Source organism: Chelonia mydas, chromosome 2 (assembly GCF_015237465.2).
Source record: "Chelonia mydas isolate rCheMyd1 chromosome 2, rCheMyd1.pri.v2, whole genome shotgun sequence".
Lineage (NCBI taxonomy): Eukaryota > Metazoa > Chordata > Testudines > Cheloniidae > Chelonia > Chelonia mydas.
Genome location: NC_057850.1, coordinates 163,262,213 through 163,283,201, shown reverse-complemented (window position 1 = coordinate 163,283,201; position 20,989 = coordinate 163,262,213). Strand labels below are relative to the sequence as shown.

The window sequence follows — 20,989 nt, the reverse complement described above, 5'->3', positions numbered from 1 at the left end:
AATGCACCCTTCATAAATTGTCCCAATAGTTAATTCCTCTCACCATTAAAAGTTTACACCTTATTTCCAGTCCAAATGTGTCTAGCTTCAAGTCCCAGACATTAGATCTTGTTATATTTCTCTCTGCTAGACTGAAGAGCCCATAATTAAATATTCATTTCCCATATAGATACTTATAGACCACAGTCAAGTCACCTCTTAACTTTCTCTTCATTTAGCTAAACAGACTAAGCTCTTTGAATCTAATGCTAAGGCACTCAACAAAAAGTTTGAAATCCTTATTTCACTTAAACCAAATAAAAATCACAATGAGAAAGCTTATTCAGGATACACAAGTCAGAGAAAACATTATCTTTATCAGAAAGCTGCCTTCACATAGTAGTAAAATACTATCTCTCCTGTCAGTCTGCATCTGAAAAGCAGGGGTCAGTCTTCTGGCCAGTCACAAATGATATTGGAGGACCGAAACCACCACTAACACTGAAAAATCCAAAAGTTGTGGGTTAAGACCAGTGTCATCTGAGGGCAAATGCCCTCAGTAGTGGAGAATGTTATGAAGGACATATTCCTCAAGGCACTTACCTCCTCCTAATGGGATCACCTCAGTCTTGCCTGGAGGCGGCGGGGTGTCAGCTTCAATCGTTTCATCTTCATAACTATGTGAGGAATCTGAGATGGTGCTGTTTATGTTGCAGTGTTGTTTTCTTCTAAATGCCTTCTAGTAGAGACAAAGAGAGAAAGAATATAGTAGAGTTTTGAATTATGGTGATACCTTATTTTTCTTTTACTTAAGTTACAAACTATGGGTATAATTCTCACCCCATTGTAGTCAATAGGAGTTTTGCCATTAACTTCATTGGGGCCAGGATTTCACCCTATGTGTATGAGGGATTTTGATTACCTCTATCAAAGAGCAAGGAAGGAAAGAGTGAGAGAGATAAATGGATGCTTACGGCTGCTTGCCTAATACAAAATCAGTGATACACACCCTGAAAACAATTATATTACAAGTCAAACTGTCCATAGATATTACACAGATGTGTCACTGATGGACTGAAATGGACATCAAGGGCAGTCTTATATAACAAGACTGAATGTGCCATCAGCACAATATTCAGTATGAAATAAAAATAGACAGAGTGGCAAAATTTGTTGGTGGTGTCTATGGGGATTCAGCCTGATGATAGGGTTGCCAACTTTCTAATCAAACAAAACCGAATGCCCTTGCCCCGCCCTGCCCCTTCTCCGAGACCCTGCCCCCACTCACTCCACCCCCCCCATTGCTCGCTCTCCCCCACTCTCACTCACTTTCACTGGGCTGGGGCAGGAGGTTGGGGTGCAGGAGCGGGTCAGGACTCCAGTTGTGGGGTGTGAGCTTTGAGGTCTGGCCAGAAATGAGGGGTTCAGAGTGCGGGAGGGGGGTCTGAGTGTGGGAGCGGGTGAGGGCTTCAGCTGGGGGTGCAGGCTCTGGGCTGGAGCCAAGGGGTTCAGATTGCAGGAGTGGGCTCAGGGCTGGGGCAGGGGGTTGGGGTGCGGAAGAGGGTGGGGGGTGCGGGCTCCAGCTGGGTGGTGCTTACCTCAGGCGGCTCTCAGGTAGCGGTGCAGTGGCGGTAAGGAGTCCAGCTCCTAGGTGCAGGGATGACTAGGGGACTCTGCGTGGTGCATGCTGCCCATGGGCACTGCCTCCACACAGCTCCCATTGGCTGTGGTTCCCGGCCAAGGGGAGATGTGGAGCTGGCACTCAGGGTGGGGGCAGTGTGCTGAGCCTCCCTGGCTGCCACTGTGCTTAGGGGCCACAGGGACATGCCGGCCACTTCCGGGAGCCACGTGGAACCAGGGGGCCTACCTTAGGCCCTGCTGCACCACCAACCAGATTTTTAATGGCCTGCCAGGGTCCCTTTTTGACCAGACATTCCAGTTGAAAACCGGATGCCTGGCAACCCTACCTGATGATGTTGCACTGTCTTGGGGGGAAAAGTGACTAACTAATTCAACCTTTGTCCCAGATCTAGCTATTGACCAGGCACAGAAATTGGCTGATGTGGAAATATGGGCTGGTCTGTAATGATTCAAACCACTGCCCTCCTTACAAGTATACATTGCAACATGAGGAACGAACATTGTGGCAGAAGGGAAAATGAATACCTTTTATTGTTTATTTTCTTTAACTGTCACTTCCAGTAAACTATTTATTATTTTGTTCTAAATGGAAATGTATGAATTGACTGAAATAAAGTAAGAAGCAACCTGATCTTATATCCAAAACCTGCATCAAACCTGTTGGGATTCAAAAGAGTTCAGATAACTTCTCAGTCACTTTTATTATTTTTATTTTTGGCGTGCTCTGCACTTCCTGGCTCCAGCTGGAATGGACTGGAAGTAATAGTACAGTACAGGATGTTTCAAGAGATATCCTGTTCTCATAAGACTTTCAGTACGGGCAACTCTTCCAGACTTGAGGTTAAGATAATTCTTCTAATAAGTTTCAGAAAAGTATCTCAGCTTTTGGAACCTCTTTGAACTTCATCCACCACAAGTGATCATGCAAGTAGGCTCTGATTTTTTAGTAAGAAACTTAGGCACATTCAGTGCTCATGTGTTTAAAGTTAGGCACATACTTTGCTAATTGGTGCCATGAACAGTAAATGTTTATTTTGTTTTCAGATACCCTCTAGAAACAAACTTCACCAGTTTCCCTTAGTTTGCAACCTACCCCATCATCACCTCTGCTCTTGACAAAGATTTTCCAAAATATGAGTCTGAAGTTAAGCTCCTCAACTCATATTTAGGCATTTAAGTGTCCTGATGTTCAAATGTTCTAAGTACTCAGCAGCTGTGACTAACTTCTGTGGCAATTACTGGGGCTCAGCACTTTTGAAAGTAAGTCCACTTATTAACATGCCTACTTTTGGGTTTGGGAGTCTAACTTTAGACTCCTATTTTCACAAATCTTGGTCCCTGAATGTTAGAAAATGATGATACACCAGGCATTATATCACTCTGATGGGCAATAATATGGGTGAAAAACTACTTCCTCTGTCTATTTTTTTACGGTATAAAGAGTTATTCATATAGCTAAAAGAGCACCCGACAAGGTTGCATCGCTCAACCAGCCTACATCCAAGCAGTCAGGGGCAATGATTGCAGGTCTGAGTGCAATATCTAACTTTGGTTCTGAGATATCATGTCTACTCAGATCAGGAGATAGATGGGAAGCTGGAAGGACATTTGCAAGAGGACCAACAGACAGAATTGTCTAGGCCAATAGGGAGCTGTCAGGATTAATGTGGACCCATCCCCTCTGACCTCGGCTATTTGATTTCCCTAGCAATCAGGTGAAAGGCACATAAAAATCTTAGCAAACACTGTAATAGAAATTCATCAGATGAAAAACTCTTTGGAGCAGAAGTTTGGACATTTGTTGTCTTTTGTGGGGAATAGCTCTATTGTGGAGTCACACATTGGCATATTGGTTCTATAATGAACTTTTGCAGTGGCTGGTTGTTGCATGCTTGCTTTACAAGTCTATCAGGTTGTTGCTGGCTTATGAAAAGGGAATGCTGCATGGGAATGACACCAAGTCTACAGCTGGTAGCTTCATAGAAGAGAAAGGATGACTGATCATCTCCTTGCTTGTTTATATAATCCATCACAGCTTTGTGGGGTCCAGGATGTTCATATATAGCTTCAAATCAAGATGGTTTAGGTGGGCATCCCAAGCAATCCTTAAGTTGTGTGTGTCACCGCTGAGGAGGGAGCACAGAAAGGAATCATCTTTCGCACGTTCTCAGGGACCAGCCACAAAGTGAGTTCTCAGAGGACTTGGGGCAGCACTGCGACTCTTTTTCATGTGATGGTAGGATGGGGAGTACAGCAACCCCAGCCATAGTTATAAAGGTTACAGATGGAATCTGACAAGTGGTGTCACATACATACAAGAGGTATCATGTACATACATGCCTAGTAGCCCCAGACATGCACAACATCAGCTTTGATTGTAGGTCATTTGTCATTGGTTGGTGAGATCAGAAGCTGTGCTCTGGGAGATAAGCTCTTGCTGATTGAGAGTCTATCTTGGCTCCTACGAACTCTATCATAGGTGACAGTATGACAGTCAACTTCTCATAGGTCACAAGGTGTCCTAATTGGGACTGTTGCATCCTCCTACTGGCACCAGCTTCACTGATAAGCTAGTCATCCAGGTACAGGTAGACATGGATGCCCAATGAGGGCAGACCATAATAATTTAAATAGGGCCACAGCATCATGACATATAGATATGGCTGGCTTATCTCATACTAACCAGTCCAGTGCCATTCCTGATGTGATAATGGCTGAGCCCTATAGAGCCAGCTAGTCTGTCTACAGTGTCAGCCATGGATCTCAGGAGAGAGTGTTCTCTGCTTGAGGAAGGCAAGAATGCATAGGTGTATATCTGTATAGGCACCAAAGTATCCTTCATTCTGGGATCTGCACCAGCACCAGAAGGTGTCCCAGTACTAAAGCCATTTCCAATTCTTCCAGGGTAACACCAGATGGCCTTGGGTTGGTTGCAGATGTTAATGTCAAAGGATGTTTAGCTGATAGCAGGGTCAGTGCTATGAAGTTGTTACTAGGTGCCACAGTGCGGTGTGGGCTTAGTGGTTTCCTGCCCAAAGGGTTTGGGGTCATATGGTCTGTCCCTCCAGGAAGGCACTGAGCTCCATCTAGAGTATCTACATCTACGTTTGTGGGGGACACTATCCCAGTGCCAAGCTTCATTACCAGACATGTTGGCATTGATTTCAGTGCTGATGTTGCTGGTTTCAGTGCCAGAGGTGAAAATGTTAGTGTCAGGTCTTTTCTCCATTGGTCTTCAGCATTGAGTGTCCGCTAGTCAGGGTGCTTGACAAAGTTGGTTCCTGACTTCTGATGCCTGTCTTCTTCAGATCTGAAGAGCCATTCGTAGATCACTGCAGTGCATGAAGTTTCATCTGGGTATCTCATAATTTGCACATCCTCAATGAAAATGACCAGCAGATCAAGTACCTATCTGATATATGGGTATCTCCTAAACAGAAGAGGCATATGCCATGTCCGTCTTACAATGGAATTAATCCATTGCAGGAAGGGCCAGACTTGAAACCTGCAGATTTAGAAACTGCCAGCACAAGGAGACACAGGGTATATGCATTGCTCCAACAGATGTGGCAGTACAAAAGATTCCAATCACATGCACATAACAAATATGCACACCTACCATAGGATACACACTGACACACTCTTGAAGAATTATTTACTAGCTACTTGAAAACATTTCAACCACCTCTCTACATTATTTCATATCACTCCACTGTTCCAGACTCTTAATGGATTATCATCAGAGCAAAATTATGAAGTAAATATTAACCCATTTTCCAATCTGGAGGCATTCCTGAAGTGAGCAGTTCCTGAAAGTTCAGAAAAGGGAGTCTATATAATGTAAGGAGATGATAGATATGAAAAGCTAAATCCTACTACTGAGAGTTTTTCAAGTAGACTTATTATTGAGCAAGCAGGGCGGTTCACAATTATGTGATTAGTCATGTGAAAATATCCATCCAAACCAGGAACTGTCAGATAGAAATACAGTAAAGACTTCTAAGCCTGTCAGACATGAACATGTTGGAAAGTCTTGACAAATCTCCCTGTAAAAGAAGCATCGAGTGAATCTATTCCCTGGTAATGAAAAGTCTTCTGAGTAGCCCAATTACCTTTTTTAAAGTAAATTTGACACCAATAAACTAGGCAGAGAGGAACAATGTACAGAAAGAGCCCTAGGGAAATGCAAAGAAATCCTGGATCACAAGGAAAGCAGTCAGAGACAGAAATAAAATAAAATATGTAACGACACTCTAGGAGAAAGAGGGGTATTAGTGGATGCCAAAAAAAAATGATAAATGGACCTGATTCTGTTCACACTTCCATTTGCTCTTGTGAACCAGGAATAATTCCACTCCAGTCAGTGGAGTTATATCTGTGCCAGAACAATGCAATGGAGATCAGAATCCAACTCTGTGTCCTATTGTAGTCACCAAAGATTCGGCTATCATCCCCATAACGTATAACGTCTCTTTGTATCATAGAATCATAGACTTTAAGGTCAGAAGGGACCGTTATGATCGTCTAGTTTGACCTCCTGCACAACGCAGGCCACAGAATCTCACCCACCCACGCCTGTAACAAACCCCTAACCTATGTCTGAGCTATTGAAGTCCCCAAATCGTGGTTTAAAGACTTCGAGGTGCAGAGAATCCTCCAGCAAGTGACCCGTGCCCCACGCTGCAGAGGAAGGCAAAAAAAAAAACCCCAGGATCTCTGCCATTCTGTCCTGGAGGAAAATTCCTTCCCGACCCCAAATATGGCGACCAGCTAAACCCTGAGCATGTGGGCAAGACTCACCAGCCGGATACCCAGGAAAGAATTATCTGTAGTAACTCAGATCCCACCCCATCTACCATCCCATCACAGGCCATTGAGCATATCTACCGCTAATAGCTGAAGATCAATTAATTGCCAAAATTAGGCTATCCCATCATATCATCCCTTCCATAAACTTATCAAGCTTAGTCTTTTGCCCCCACTGCTTCCCTTGGAAGGCTGTTCCAGAACTTTACTCCTCTGATGGTTAGAAACCTTCATCTAATTTAAAGTCTAAACTTCCTGATGGCCAGTTTACATTCATTTGTTCTTGTGTCCACATTGGTACTGAGCTTAATTAATTCTTCTTCCTCCGTGGTATTTAACCCTCTGATATATTTACAGAGAGCAATCATATCTCCCCTCAGTTGTCTTTTGGTTAAGCTAAACAAGCCAAGCTCTTGAGTCTCCTTTCATAAGACAGGTTTTCCATTCCTCAGATCACCCTAGTAGCCCTTCTCTGTACCTGTTCCAGTTTGAATTCTTCTTTCTTAAACATGGGAGACCAGAACTGCACACAATATTCCAAATGAGGTCTCACCATAACACTAACATAGTACTAACACCTCCTTATCTCTACAGGAAATACCTCGCTTGATGCATCCCAAGACCACATTAGCTTTTTTCACGACCATATCACATTGGCGGCTCATAGTCATCCTGTGATCAACCAATACTCCAAGGTCCTTCTTCTCCCCTGTTACTTCCAAGTGATGCATCCCCAGTTTATAGCAAAAATTCTTGTTATTAATCCCTAAATGCATGACCTTGCACTTTTCACTATTAAATTTCATCCTATTACTATTACTCCAGTTTACAAGGTCATCTAGATCTTCCTGTGTGATATCCTGGTCCTTCTCTGTATTGGCAATACCTCCCAGCTTTGTGTCATCCGCAAACTTTATTAGCACATTCCCACTTTTTGTGCCAAGGTCAGTAATAAAAAGATTAAATAAGATTGGTCCCAAAACCAATCCCTGAGGAACTCCACTAGTAACCTCCTTGCAGCCTGACAGTTCACCTTTCAGCGTGACCTGTTGTAGTCTCCCCTTTAACCAGTTCCTTATCCACCTTTCAATTTTCATATTGATCCCCATCTTTTCCAATTTAGCTAATAATTCCCCATGTGGAACCACATCAAATGCCTTACTGAAATCGAGGTAAACTAGATCCACTGAGTTTCCTTTGTCTAAAAAATCTGTTACCTTCTCAAAGAAGGAGATCACGTTGGTTTGACATGATCTCCCTTTTGTAAAGCCATGTTGTATTTTGTCCCAATTACCATTGACCTCAATGTCCTTAACTACTTTCTCCTTTGATACCTCTACTATCTGTATCTGGATTAATAAAATTTGTATCTGGGTAAGTCCTTTGCATTTAACAAAAGATTGGAACACATTGACATCAAATATGAAAGACTTTCAACTTTGTATATTTCAACAGCTTAAGTTTTCTATTTATAGATGTCAACTTGTGCACACATTTGCAACTGTATGTTGACATCTGCATTGCCAAAAAACACAGAATCTTTGCAGCATATGAATATTCATTGTTGCTGCAATTAAGTCAACATAGCAACTTCAGAAAAGATTGTGATTCCTGACCTAATTTGTTTATCCTTCCAAGTTCATTGACTCAGTTACATCCATTAATTTCACCTTTGTGGATAATTAGGTTTGGCTGGGAACTGAAAACCTTACCTAAATTGCTTATGGTCATCTAATTCTGGTAGTTGGACTACACATTTCCACAATGCTAGATCTGGCAATGAGGAGACATTACATTATTTGGCTGTGCAAAGTTCCTGATAACTTTTGTGCACCATCTGAGCTAGATTAAAAGGAGTATTGTGCCACAGAATTTTATTGTCACAATGCTGAAAAATATAGGTCACTTGAATTTGGAGATCGAGTGGAGGAAATGACAGTTAATTCAGTGCATTCTTGAAAAATGTAACCAAGTGTTTTTTACAAGCCAATGAGTTAGACATTGGCAGTACAGTGACTATGTAGACAAATATATACATAAACTAATTATATTTCATCCAACTGACAAATGGCACCAATCCATAAACAAATCAGAATCTGAATGATAAAAAGTTTAACAGATTTCTTTAGGAAAGAGTGAAGAACATATCTGTAAGTTCATTTTTCAGCTGTCTGGAATAACAGATGTGGAATGGGTTTCTTAATCCTCATTTTGACCATTACTAATGGACTTCAAGCCTCATGAAAAAGGGTGAAAGGGTTATTAAAACAAGCAGATGTCTAAGCGTGTCTAATGGATTTAAGCCACCAAGCTGAGAAGCACTGTAGCTGGGTCTCTGAGCATCGCTAATGTCTTGTGGCCATTTCAAGTTTGGACATTTTCCAAAGACATCCTGCACTTAAGAATTCAGCTCTAATTTTCAGAGATGGCTAATGTTCTAGGCAAGCTGTTTTGTCAGCTTGCTGATTTGATAATAATTGTGGTTAGTAAAGTCTCCTTCACAGTCTGTTCTACAACAAGCTGAAGACTAACTTGGGGGCGGGGGGAGGAAAGCACTGAAAAAAGCTCTTACTGTGACACTGATGCAGTACCCTGCCCAAGAGAGATACCACAACACTGCTGCAGTTTTGTTTTCACTTTTTGTTTTGCTGTTCTGCACGTAATCTGGCCATGTGGCAGTAATTAGAGCTGTGTGAACCTTAAAACTCATTCCTTACCAATTTCTTGCCAGAGGACTCAATGTCTTTGCTTAATTGGGTCAGCTTACATTTACAGCCCTCCTCCCACCAACAAAGGTACTTGGAGCCAGATCTTCCAGCTCAAGTAAGGGCAGTGGAAGAGCTCGGAAGAAGCGCCACTGAGCAAGAAGGCAAGACTTCACAGGGGGTTTCAACTGCAGTCCCAAGTAAAGGGGACTTTTCAATAGGGCAAGGGTATTGCCAGTGAATCCATAACTGTACACATCCACCAATCAATTCCTTCCTTTCCAGCATGATTGAGAGCAAACATGGAGATTACTGAGGAACATGAGCTCAGGAGACAGAGAGTGAGGGGGCAAGAGGTGAGGGGAAGAGATGATTATTTTGTTCCCTCTTCTGTCCTTGTGACCCAGTTCTTTTACAATGGCTTTTCCCCGTTACTGATGGTGAATCAGCATGGTGCTTCAAGATATATAAGAATGGTGGTTAAAGCATGATTTTTCCCCCTCAAGTATTTAGGACCTCCACTAATTAAGAGACAGAAGATCAGTGTGTCTGTCTGTCTGTCTTGGGGGAACTCATCACCTGAATGCCCCCTCCCAACAAGAGTTGGCATTCCAACAACTCTGCTCTGTTTCCCTCTTTGGCTCAGGTGGACTGTTCTGTTGATTTGACCCCCTGGCCAAGTCACATTCAACTCTGTCCTGTTTGGGGGTGGAGGGATGGAGGTGTAAACAAAGAGACCAACAAAACAATCTTCATATTCAGCGTAAGCCAAAATAGTCTCCCATCACTCCTGGGCTCAACGTTGAGTCCTTTTTTGGTGGACTCTTGGGCTTCTTCCTCTCTCAGAGTCCAAACTTAGTCAACACACAGTGGGCACCTGCTTTCCACCAGGCACAGCCATCTGACTTTCAGGGTCTGCCCTAACTCAGCTCCAGCTCCAGACCCAGGGTGGGTGGGCAGGCAGCCAGGCTTCCTTTGTGCGCCGCCATGCACCTTGTAGCTCTTCTCTTACCACCTAAGCTCTCTCAGCCTTATGTACAATCCACACAGCTTCCTCCCAGCAAAGCCCACAAATTAACCTAACCCAGCTGATCAATATCATCCAGAGGAGGCAGCTGAGCTGACCCAGGGGTGGCTGAACCTGATTAACCCCTTAAAGGTCATGACAGCCAATGACAACCATTTTTTGCTTTTAGTACTAAGATGCCTTTTAAACCTCTGTCGTAAAGGATGGTGTTTCAAATTTGCTAAAACCAGACGAAGACAGCTGCCTTGAGCACTGTCTCATATTTGAAGCTTTTCCTTCAGCAATCACCAGCCAATTTATTTTTGTTGCATGGTGAGGTTGAGGGGAGGGAATAGTTTTGCAATCAGAATATTTCAAAACCAGAATTTGTCAATTTCAAAATCAAAGTTCCATTTTTAAAAATTTCCTTGTTTAAAAATAGGGGGGAGGGGGAGAACTGTTTAAAAAATGCTCCCTGAACTTGCACACGACCTCTGGCACGTTCAGTGTTTTTCAGCAATAAGGGACACCATCCATTTAAATCCTATATGCCTAAGTCAGTGTAACTTGTGCCTCTTTCTTACTAACACAGCCTTACTATTAACCTTTGGGAGAGTGGGGAGATGGGAAAAGGTTAGTAATTATGGAACAATCCATGCCACTCTGAGTTTTGCAGATCCCTATCAGTTTAGTTTCAAACCTGGGAAAAGAGACTATATTGTTGTAGATCTATGACTCATCTTCTCATTAGTGAATAACAAAAAGTAAGATGCCAGGCTTTTTTCAAAGAACAGAAGAACTCGCAATCAATTATTTTATTCATGTTTGGGCTCTTGACAGGGTACTGTTCTGCTGTGGCTTCACTCCTTGCTCTCAGAAAGATTCTAGAGTGTAGTACTCTGCTATTGCTTTTTCTCTACTCAAGAGCTCTCTGGTTTAAGACACCCTATCATGGATCCTGTTGAATATTAAAGAGCCAAGTGCACTCTTTTGGATGCAGTATAAATAAAATCAATTAACAGCAATGCAAACACTCAAATGTTACCTGGATACAGAGGTTATGATGAGGCCGTGATGAAAGTTATGCTCTGCAGAGTTAGCAGTATGTGGATGGCCCTCCACTTTAAATGTTCTGATTTCCTTTTCTCAAAGCCAGATATAGCATATTGATACACATAGGCCTGAGCTGTTCTCATATATAATCGCATATAAAGCTGAAGTGTTTTTAGGGCTTCTGATTTTCGGTCTTAACTGATAAACACAGTCGAAACACTTCCGATACAAAAAAAGTGAAACTAGTGCCTATCCAATAAACACCAGAAAACCACCCGAAAAAGTTACTTGTGTCTAAGAGCTTGTCTCATGCAGCAGTAACAGACTATGGGAATGTGATTTCCAAAGCATGCTAACATGTTGCACATTAATTGGTCTGTGCAAACCAGATGGTGTGCACTAAAAAATCCCTAGTGCCGTGATTCTCAACCAGGGGTACGTGTTCCCCTTGGGGTACGCAAAGGTCTTCCGGGGGTACAACAAGTCAACTAGATACTTGCCTAGTTTTACAACAGTCTACATAAAAAGCACTAGCAAAGTCAGCGCAAACTAAGATTTCATACAGACAATGACTTATTTATACCATTCTGTACACTGAAATGTAAGTACAACATTTATATTCCAATTAATTTATTTTATAATATGGTAAAAATGAGAAAGTAAGCAATTTTTCAGTAACAGTGTTCTGTGACACTTCTGTATTTTTATGTCTGAGTTTGTAAGCAAGTCATTTTTAAGCGAGGTGACATTTGGGGTGCACAAGATAAATCGGACTGCTGAAAGGGGTACAGTAGTCTAGAAAGGTTGAGAGCCACTGTTTGAAACAGTACTATGTTAAAGCGCATTAGGCAACATTACAAAGAGATTACTCATTACAGTATATATAAAGAGAAATCCCCATCCCCCCTTCAGACTTTTGGTGAGCTATATAAAACTCAGATGGGTGAACTGGAGTGCCTGGTATTAAATGAGAATATTGATATAATAGGCATCACAGAAAATTGGAGGAACAATGTTAATCAGTGGGACACGGTAATAACTGGATACAAAATATATATAGGAATGAGAGTAGGTTGTGGTGGTGGGGAAGTGGCAATAGACATGAAAGAAAGTATAGAGTCAAATATAGTAAAAATCTTAAATGAATCAAACTGTGCTATAAAATACAGTTAGAAATTCCATGCTTAAATAACAAGAGTATAGCAGTAGGAATGTACCACCGACAAGGATGGTGATGGTGACTGTGAAATGCTGAGGATGACGTGAGAGGCTACAGAAACAGAAAACTCAGTAATAATGGGGGATTTCAAGTATCCCCATATTGACTGGGTATATGTCACCTCAAGACTGGATGCTGATAAATTGTCTAGACATTAATGACTGCTGCTTGAAGCAGATAATCCTGGAACCTCAAAAGGTAGAGACAATGCTTGATTTAGTCCTAAGTGGAGCCAGGATCTGGTCCAAGAAGTGAACTACACAAAAATGAGAAAGCTAGTTAAATGGAAATGAAAAGGAAAAGTTACAAGAGTGAAATGCCTGCAAACTGCATGGAAATATTTTAAAATCACCCTAATCAAGGCTCAAACTAAATGTGTACCCCCAAATAAAAAAAAACAGTAAAAGGACCAAAAAAATGCAGCATGGCTAAACAGCAAAGTAAAAGAGGAAGTGAGAGGCAAAAAGACATCCTTTAAAAATTGGAAGTCAAGTCCTACTGAGGAAAATAGAAAGTACTTCTTCACATGCTCAAGGTCTCCCTAAACCTCTGACTGCCAGAAGCTGGGATTAGACTACAGGGGATGGATCATTTGACAATTGCCCTGTTCTGTTCATTCCCTTTGAAGTTTCTGGCACTAGCCCCTGTTGGAAGACAGGATACGTGGCTAGATAGACCATATGTCTGATCCTGCATAGCCATTACTTATGTTCTTAACATTTTAACTATCACCTGAGTAGTTGCAGAATGGTAGTGAAGTGTGCATTTGGCTGTCTGAAAAGTGACTGGCACTGTTTATGGACTAGGTTGGAAGTTCCAGAAAAAAAACATTCCAAGCTTTATAACTGCATGTGTTTTTCACAATGTCTGAGAGCAAAGGGGAAAGCCTCACTGATAGGTAGGAAGCTGCAGAGTCTTGCTCGGAGGTTCAAGCAGCCAGCAAGGCATCCCGTTCAGGGCACAAATACAAAGGGGAATGCTGTCAGGGATGCTTATTGTTCATATTTTGAGTTCCATGCCTAAACATGTTAACCGCAGGAGAGGGAGTGTTATGAGCACAGAGGTATGGTGTGTGGCTGGTTAAAGTTTAATGTTCCCTATGTTCAACTGTAAAACCCTATGAATTATTTCAGCTTTATTTAAAGGATTTTCTGTGTTAAATGCCATGATGACCCATAATGGGTGTGTTATAAATAGATTTATCATGGTAGAACAATAAAAATCCAATAAAGTTTTAATGAAAACAATAGGAAAATATTTTTGTATCTGGAAATACATTTAACAAACAAATTATGGGACTGCAGGGACTGCTGACCTAGCAGGAACATATTTTGCAGGAGGGCATTTTGGCTCAGGACAGTGTCCCTGAGTTGCCTTCACATCTCTCTGTCTTTTTCCGTGCTCTCCTTTGCCATGGTGATGCTGCTGTTGGCCACTGCCACACTTTCTCTGGCCACTGTGACCCTGTCCTTGGCCATTTCCCTGAGCTGGTTTACTTTCTCCCTCTGGGTCCTCATATCCAGTCTCTCAGCCAGCCTGGTATTCCACAGCGACTCTGTCATGAGTTCTGCAAATGTCTCAGCCCAAGTCTTCTTTTTTCTGCCCCTCAGGTTGGCCAACCTGTCAGCAGTTCAGAGACCCTGTCCTTGATGGTTTGGCTGTTGCAAGTGCTGTGGCTGTGGGAATAGGGGAAAGAACAGTCATTTATTGTTCACATCCCAGATACGTTGGTATAGCAAAAAAAACCAAACAAACCTTAAAAACTACGTGTATGTGCCTTTACCTCCCTGAGATGCCTATTCTCACAGGTAATCTCAGAGACGCTAAGTGGTCTGCATGTACGGAAGGTGCTAGCTGTATTTGGATTTCAGTCATCTTTGCCTGCTTTCAAGTGTTACAGATGCGATAGGGTGGTTGGAGCTATGTTCCAGGTTTGTTTTTGCAGTTTGGTTTATGCGCTGGAGGTGCCACCAAGGTGTCAGAAGTATAAAGGGAGAGTTATGCGGGAGCTAGACAGCAAGCTGGATAGTAATCCTCTCTACATCCCAACTAGACATATAAAATAATGGGGTCTAAATTAGCTGTTACCACCCAGGAAAGAGATCTTGGAGTCATTGTGGATAGTTCTCCGAAAACATCCACTCGATGTGCAGCGGCAGTCAAAAAAGTGAACAGAACATTGGGAATCATTAAGTAAGGGATAAATAATATGACAAAATATCATATTGCCTCTATATAAATCCATGGTATGCCCACATCTTGAATACTGCATGCAGATGTGGTTGCCCCATCTCAAAAAAGATATATTGGAATTGGAAAAAGTTCAGAAAAGGGCAACAAAAATTATTAGGGATATGGAACAGCTGCTGTATGAAGAAGACTGGGACTTTTCAGCTTGGAAAAGAGACGACTAGGGGGGATATGACAGAGGACTATAAAATCATGACTAGTGTTGAGAAAGTAAATAAGGAAGTGTTATTTACTCTTCTCATAACACAAGAACTAGGGGTCACCAAATGAAATTAGTAGGCAGCAGGTTTAAAACAAACAAAAGGAAATATTTCTTCACACAACACACAGTCAACCTGTGGAACTCTTTGCCAGATGATGTTGTGAAGGTCAAGACTATAACAGGTTCAAAAAAGAACTAGATAAGTTCATGAAGGATAGGTTCATCATTGGCTTTTAGCCAGGATGGGCAGGGATGGTGTCCCTAGCCCTATGTTTGCCAGAAGCTGGGAATGAGAAACAGGGAATGGATCACTTGATGATTGCTGTTCTGTTCATTCCCTCTGAGGCACCTGGTCTGAACCAGTATGGCAGTCCTTATGTTATCCCCTTTAGACTGCCCTGACTCTTGATGATGTTACACTGAGGTGGATGACTAGGAGGAGAGAACGGTAGTATTCAAAAAGTCAGAGGGCAGACCAATAATGATTATCAACTACAATGCATGTTACAGGGCATTTGTACCTCAGCAGGGAAGAGTATTGTTTGTGTCTTGACTGGGCTTGCAATGTGTACTTAAACGTCATGTAAATTACAAAAACTAACCAATTTTCTTTTCCTGTAAGCAGTGTCTTTATATTCTGTTGAATTTTTCACAAATGAATGCTTTTTTAAAAATTGAATTTGCCATGGGAGGAGGGCAGACTGTGACTGTGCCATGCTGGTGGTGCCATTTTGAAGCAGCAAAAGGGGTAGGGTGGGAGGGAGGTGCGGACTCCTAGCCCACATCTGCCAACCACAATAATACATTATAAAGACAGTTATTTACGTGCCAAAGTTCACTCCAGAGGATCTGACTCTTCAGTCTTGGCCTGAGTTTCTGACTGAGACTTGGGCTTAGCTGATGCAGAACAGGAATCAAACTCTATTGTTGCAGGGCAGGAAGAGGGCTGGCTTTCCAGCTGGCCATTGTCAGAGTCCTGAGTCAGAAAAAGATTCTGGCTTTCAGGGGAGAGCTCCCCTCCAGCATCCTCCTGCTCACCTCCCAATGAGTCAAGCCAGTCGATTTCAGGGGTGGGGGGGAGAGTTTGGGCAGCAGGTTCCGAACAGTGCCTGGGATGGGCCATACTCTAATTGTATAGAATGGCATACGTTTTGTTAGAAGACTGAGCTGAGTTTTGTTAAATAAGAACAGTAGTATTTACAGGGCTCATGTAAAATCAGGGCCCCACTGTCCTAAGCATAGATAAACATAGTCCTAAGCATAGATAAACATATTAACAGAGTCCCTGCCCTGAAGACTTCTAAATAGCCATGATAGCCAAAGGGTAGAAGAAAGGAAATTTTATTCTTGTTCCAATTTAAAGATGGGGAATAGGGACACAGATCGACCACATGACTTGCTTAAGGTCACACAGTAAGTTGTGGCCAAGCAGAAGACAGAACCCAGGTCTCCTTAGTCCCAAATCAGTGCTTAGTCACAAAAACGTTCTTCATACCAAATAAGAACTGGTTGGCCACCTTGAGCATTGTCTTGGTTCTTAATCACATAACAATTTTTTTTTCTTAAAGCAAAATAAAAAGTCAAGACAAGTGCCAAAATGAGAAGAGTGCTGAGCAAAATTTCATGAAAATTAATATAGTTCTTTTGAAGTTTCACAAAGAAAATTTCACAGGTAAAATTTCAATCTCTTTCCCCTTTCCTTAAACCATAATGTGGCCTATTAAAAGATAGGACACTAAAGTGGAACTCAGGAAACCTGGGCTCAATTCACAGCTCTGCCACTGATATGCTGGGTGTCCTTCGGCAAGCTACTTCACCTTCCTGTGGCTCAGTTTCCCCATCTGTAAAATGGGGATGTTGCTACTTATCTCCTTGGAAATGTGTTTTAAGATCTATGGATTAAAAAGTGCTATGTAAAAGTGAGGTATTAATTTTATGTATCAATTATTTTTATTATTACTTTATTATTAAAATCAAAGTTATACCAGGGCTGAAGTGTTATATATTATTATTATTATTATTATTATTATTATTAAAAATGGTGGCAAAAGAGGCTGATGAGGTCTCTAGTTTCTTTGTACTATGCCCCTTTCATCCCATCCTATGATCAGCACATTAGATTCATTAGAGTAGACAATCATTAGTTTACCTGGACTCTTCTTCACCATTAGCTACAACACTGCAGGTATCAGAATGCCAGAACAGAGGATACAACAATTCCTTCCAAACTCTTTCATTTACGCTTATGCTCCTTAATTTAAGATATGCTTTTGTCAAACACAAGTTATTGGTTTCAATAACTGGGTGAAATTCTATGGCCTATGTTATACAGGAGGTCAGACTAGATGATCCCTTCTGGTCTCAACTGTGAATTTCCTCAGAGAGACGCACCTCTTCTAGTTTCTCACATTCAGGGCAGCATGATCATCATAAAGAGTAGTTTTGGACTGAAAATAACTGCTCTATTTACAAAGGCAAGATACCAACAGGAATTTTAAGCAAAGAAGACAGAAACATTTACAAACTATTCAAACAACATTTTTCATCTCCCCTTCACCTCCATTGGGTGTGTGAACAAATTTAAATAGGTCCAGAGAAGGCCAAAGTGACTGCCAGTGGAAAAATAAAAAAATAAAAATCCTATGTGCAGCAAAGAAGATTAAGTAGGCCCAAGAAGAAGAAATAAAATGTAATCCACTCCAAAAAAAAAAATCTTTTTGTGAGGGGAACCATGGAACTATTCAAATCACACACTGGAAAAGCTACAAACAGCAGTGTTACATGGACCTAATGGCAGATTTTATGCTGCTGTGTGCATAGCGCATTTATGAGTGGGTGAGGAGCAGCCCACAGTCAACGGGGCAAAAAGGTCAACAGGCAGATGGCAATTTAAGTTCTGTTAAGGGACCAGCTGAGGTGTCCCACACCAAAAAAAAAGTCTGCTTTTGAAAATCAACTTATATTAGTTATTTGGCAAAAAGGCAGAGTCTGAGCTCAAGACTCAGGAACTATCTAGTCCTGGTTCTGCAACCGTGGCCAAATCACTTAAGCATTCTGCCTCTGTTTTCCTACTAATAAAAACAGGGATAACAAATACATGCTCCAGTGAATGTTGTGATCTTGATAAGTGTGGAATACCAACAGCTTTCATTCCCCCACCGGCAGCTGGGCTCATTACTGCTAATAGCCCGTGACTTCAATAGGAGCTGCAGAAGCCATGCATATTTCATATTTAAGTATGTTTTAAAGATGAAACCACTATATAAACTTTGTTTTAAGTACCATGCAAAATTCAAACTAGGTGTGATATTCAAAAGCACTCAGAATTAGATTAGATTAGTTCCCTTTGAAGCTAATGATAAAACACCCATTGACTTCTTTGGAAGGAGAGTTAGGCCAACACTGAGTGCTTTTGAAAAATTATGCCCTATATTAATAACGTGAAGTTAAAGTTGAAATAACATTATGTTCTTTATTCTCCACCCAATTCACCCTGCCTAAATATGGCCTATAATTTATTAGCTGTTCTCCCCTCAGCAATATCTTCTCTGAACCTAGCCTGACAAAGCCATTGCCACCTCATTTTTACAGTCTCAAAATGTTGCATAGTGTTTGCCAGTGAATGTTCTCATTGTCCAATATAAAGCTATTTGTATCTCAAATCCATCTTCAGCGGCAAGGCATGCACCCAGGCCCTGTTTTTCACACTGCAGTCGGTACTGGTCCTTCACAAACAGTCCAGTCAAGTTAGTGATGCACCTGAGGTGGCATGGGGGAGGCAGACATTAAATTCTGCCTTCAACCGGAGTTCATCCTCTTCTCTGAATACTGTTAAATGATCCTAAAAAACATGCCAGCCCTCAGAGGCTCACAAAAACTGTTTCTGAGAGCCTATTTTTTAACTAAGGAATAATACCTAGTACATGAAGTGTCAAAAAACCCAAAAGAACCTCTCTGACACACTAAAAGGTCCTCTGTCTCCATTCCTTCCTCCATATAAAATTACATAAATTTAACACAGCTAAACTATAAATATACTCAGCATATTTTTAGTTACAAAGCAAAGGCTTTTCCAATATAAGTTTGTTTGTCAAAATGGTGTTGGTTATGGGATAGCATTTTTATTTAAGTGAGAGAACAAGTTAATAGATCCTTGTACCCCACCCCATGGCCCTGATTCAGCACTGTACTTAAGCATGTGAAGTCCAAGGAATTTGAACTCAGGCTTAAGTGTTTTGCTAAACCGAGTCCTGTGAGCACATGCACATATGCCCTGTGACCAGTATATGGAACGTAGTATAGGTTAAGGGATGGGAAGGGGAAGGAAGAGAATTTTTATGGGAACCTGTGAGACAGGCTGACAATATCCTGTAATATTCTGAACCATATCTAATGGAATTGAGATAAAGTTTACTCAATTAAGTAATACCTTATTGAATTAAGGTTAATACCTTTGAGATACATTGTATTAAAAATGCAACTATGTATTTGTTATTGTGGAATTGTTATGTCTCCTTCCACAGGAAGGATCAATAGGAGAACAAGAGGGGATGAATAGACAAATTCACTTAGGTTGTAACGTTTTGAAAGAAGCTGCCCTCTTGTGAGGTCTGCATATACTAGTTCAAATTTGATTCTCTAGGGACAAACAATGAAAGGGTTTTTGAATAGCTGTTTTAAATAGGTTCAAGGAGGGCCCTAATCCTTAGGGTATGGTTGGAAGGACTGGACCTACTAAGACCCCAAAAGATTTGGTGCTTGTTCTGAGCTGAAGTTGTGATGAACTTCCAGGAATCCCCTAGGGTGGGGATTTGAAGGACTGCTCCAGCAAAAGCCAATGTTAGGGTTGGGGTTAATTCTGGTAAGCTTATTAGCATTCATGTAGGTGCTTTTATTGGTTTGAATATGTTTTTTCTGTATGTTGTTTTACCTCAAGAATAAAGCACGGGAAGTGCTGTGTGGTACCTCATAACTGTAGGAATTACACATGTTAATTGTCTCTAAGGAGAAAGCAAGCACGTTTGGCATAGGCAGCCTCTCTCTGCTGGGGATAACACAGTGTAGGCAAGGAACCGTGCAGCCTGAAACTGTCCCAGCCAGAAGGGAGAGGAAGGCATGTGTTCACCCAAGAGAGGCAACAACTGAGGACCTGGACACCTGAAAATAGGTTCCCTTGCTGGACCACGGAGGGGCAATACAGTTGCAGTTGCCCTGAACTTTGACACTCTGTTATATTATGGGCAGCACATGAGTGAGTGAAGTCCTAGGGCCGTTAAGTGGAAGATACTCCTATTTGTCTTGTGTATTTAATGCGGCCCTTGTCCTTCCTCTAAATTATCTGATTGTAAAGAACCTAACTGCTCATGTGCATGATACTCATGAAAATGAGTATCTAAGATTTCCCCTTTAGCATTCTGCATTCCCTTGTCCCCCACCTCCTCAGTAGCATTATGCTTGAGTTTCATTTCCACTTATGGTAAAAACAGGTGCACTGCCATCAGCAAAACCAGAAGAATGGGATTTACCTTTGAATGAAGGGAAAGAGCAAAATTTTACTGGGTTTTGCTGTAATATGTGGTGTTTTATTCATGGCTCCATGCAATATTACTGTATCTAAATTTTGCTAATCCAACACCGTCTTTAATAGCTTGGTGAGCACAACAATGTTCCAGGAGTAGGCTTTCAACTTCAATATGCAGGAAGGTCATTATCATAAATCAACTGGTTCTAGCATTAACATTTTGTTCAAACTCTTCTTGTGGTGCAGTCTGCAAAGAGAATAGCAAATGGAATTATATAAAGATTCCGGGAAGCAGGGAGTTGGAAAATCTATAATAAAAGAGTGGGAAATTGTTCAAATCAATTAGTTTATCATTAAGATTAATACATTCCCTGACACTGCAATGAATTTTGATTAGTTTAATCTTAGTTACCACAGTGCCAAGTGGAGATGCCAACACATGGGCTTTGGCATAGCTTTCTCACAGTTGTTGTTCCTACCTTTGGCTGCGGAGCCGGCAATGATCTCTATGTCTTTCTTCCAACCTCTTCCTCTCGACCCAACATCCCCATGTTCCTTTTGTGCATTGAGGATTCTCACTTGTGACCAAAGATTTCATTTTAAATAC

At 41.5% G+C, this 20,989-nt stretch overlaps 1 long non-coding RNA gene across 1 annotated transcript in view; it reads right to left on the bottom strand.

Moving 5' to 3' along the window:
• Nucleotides 1–336: 336 nt before the first annotated feature.
• The window catches only part of LOC122464631, an 81,003-nt gene continuing 60,350 nt past the window's right edge, over nucleotides 337–20,989 (bottom strand). The window contains exons 2-5 of the long non-coding RNA XR_006288831.1: nucleotides 20,387–20,629; nucleotides 13,725–14,085; nucleotides 583–718; nucleotides 337–480 (exon numbers count right to left, since the gene is read on the bottom strand). This is a non-coding gene — a long non-coding RNA (uncharacterized LOC122464631). The remainder of the gene's footprint in view (nucleotides 481–582; nucleotides 719–13,724; nucleotides 14,086–20,386; nucleotides 20,630–20,989) is intronic.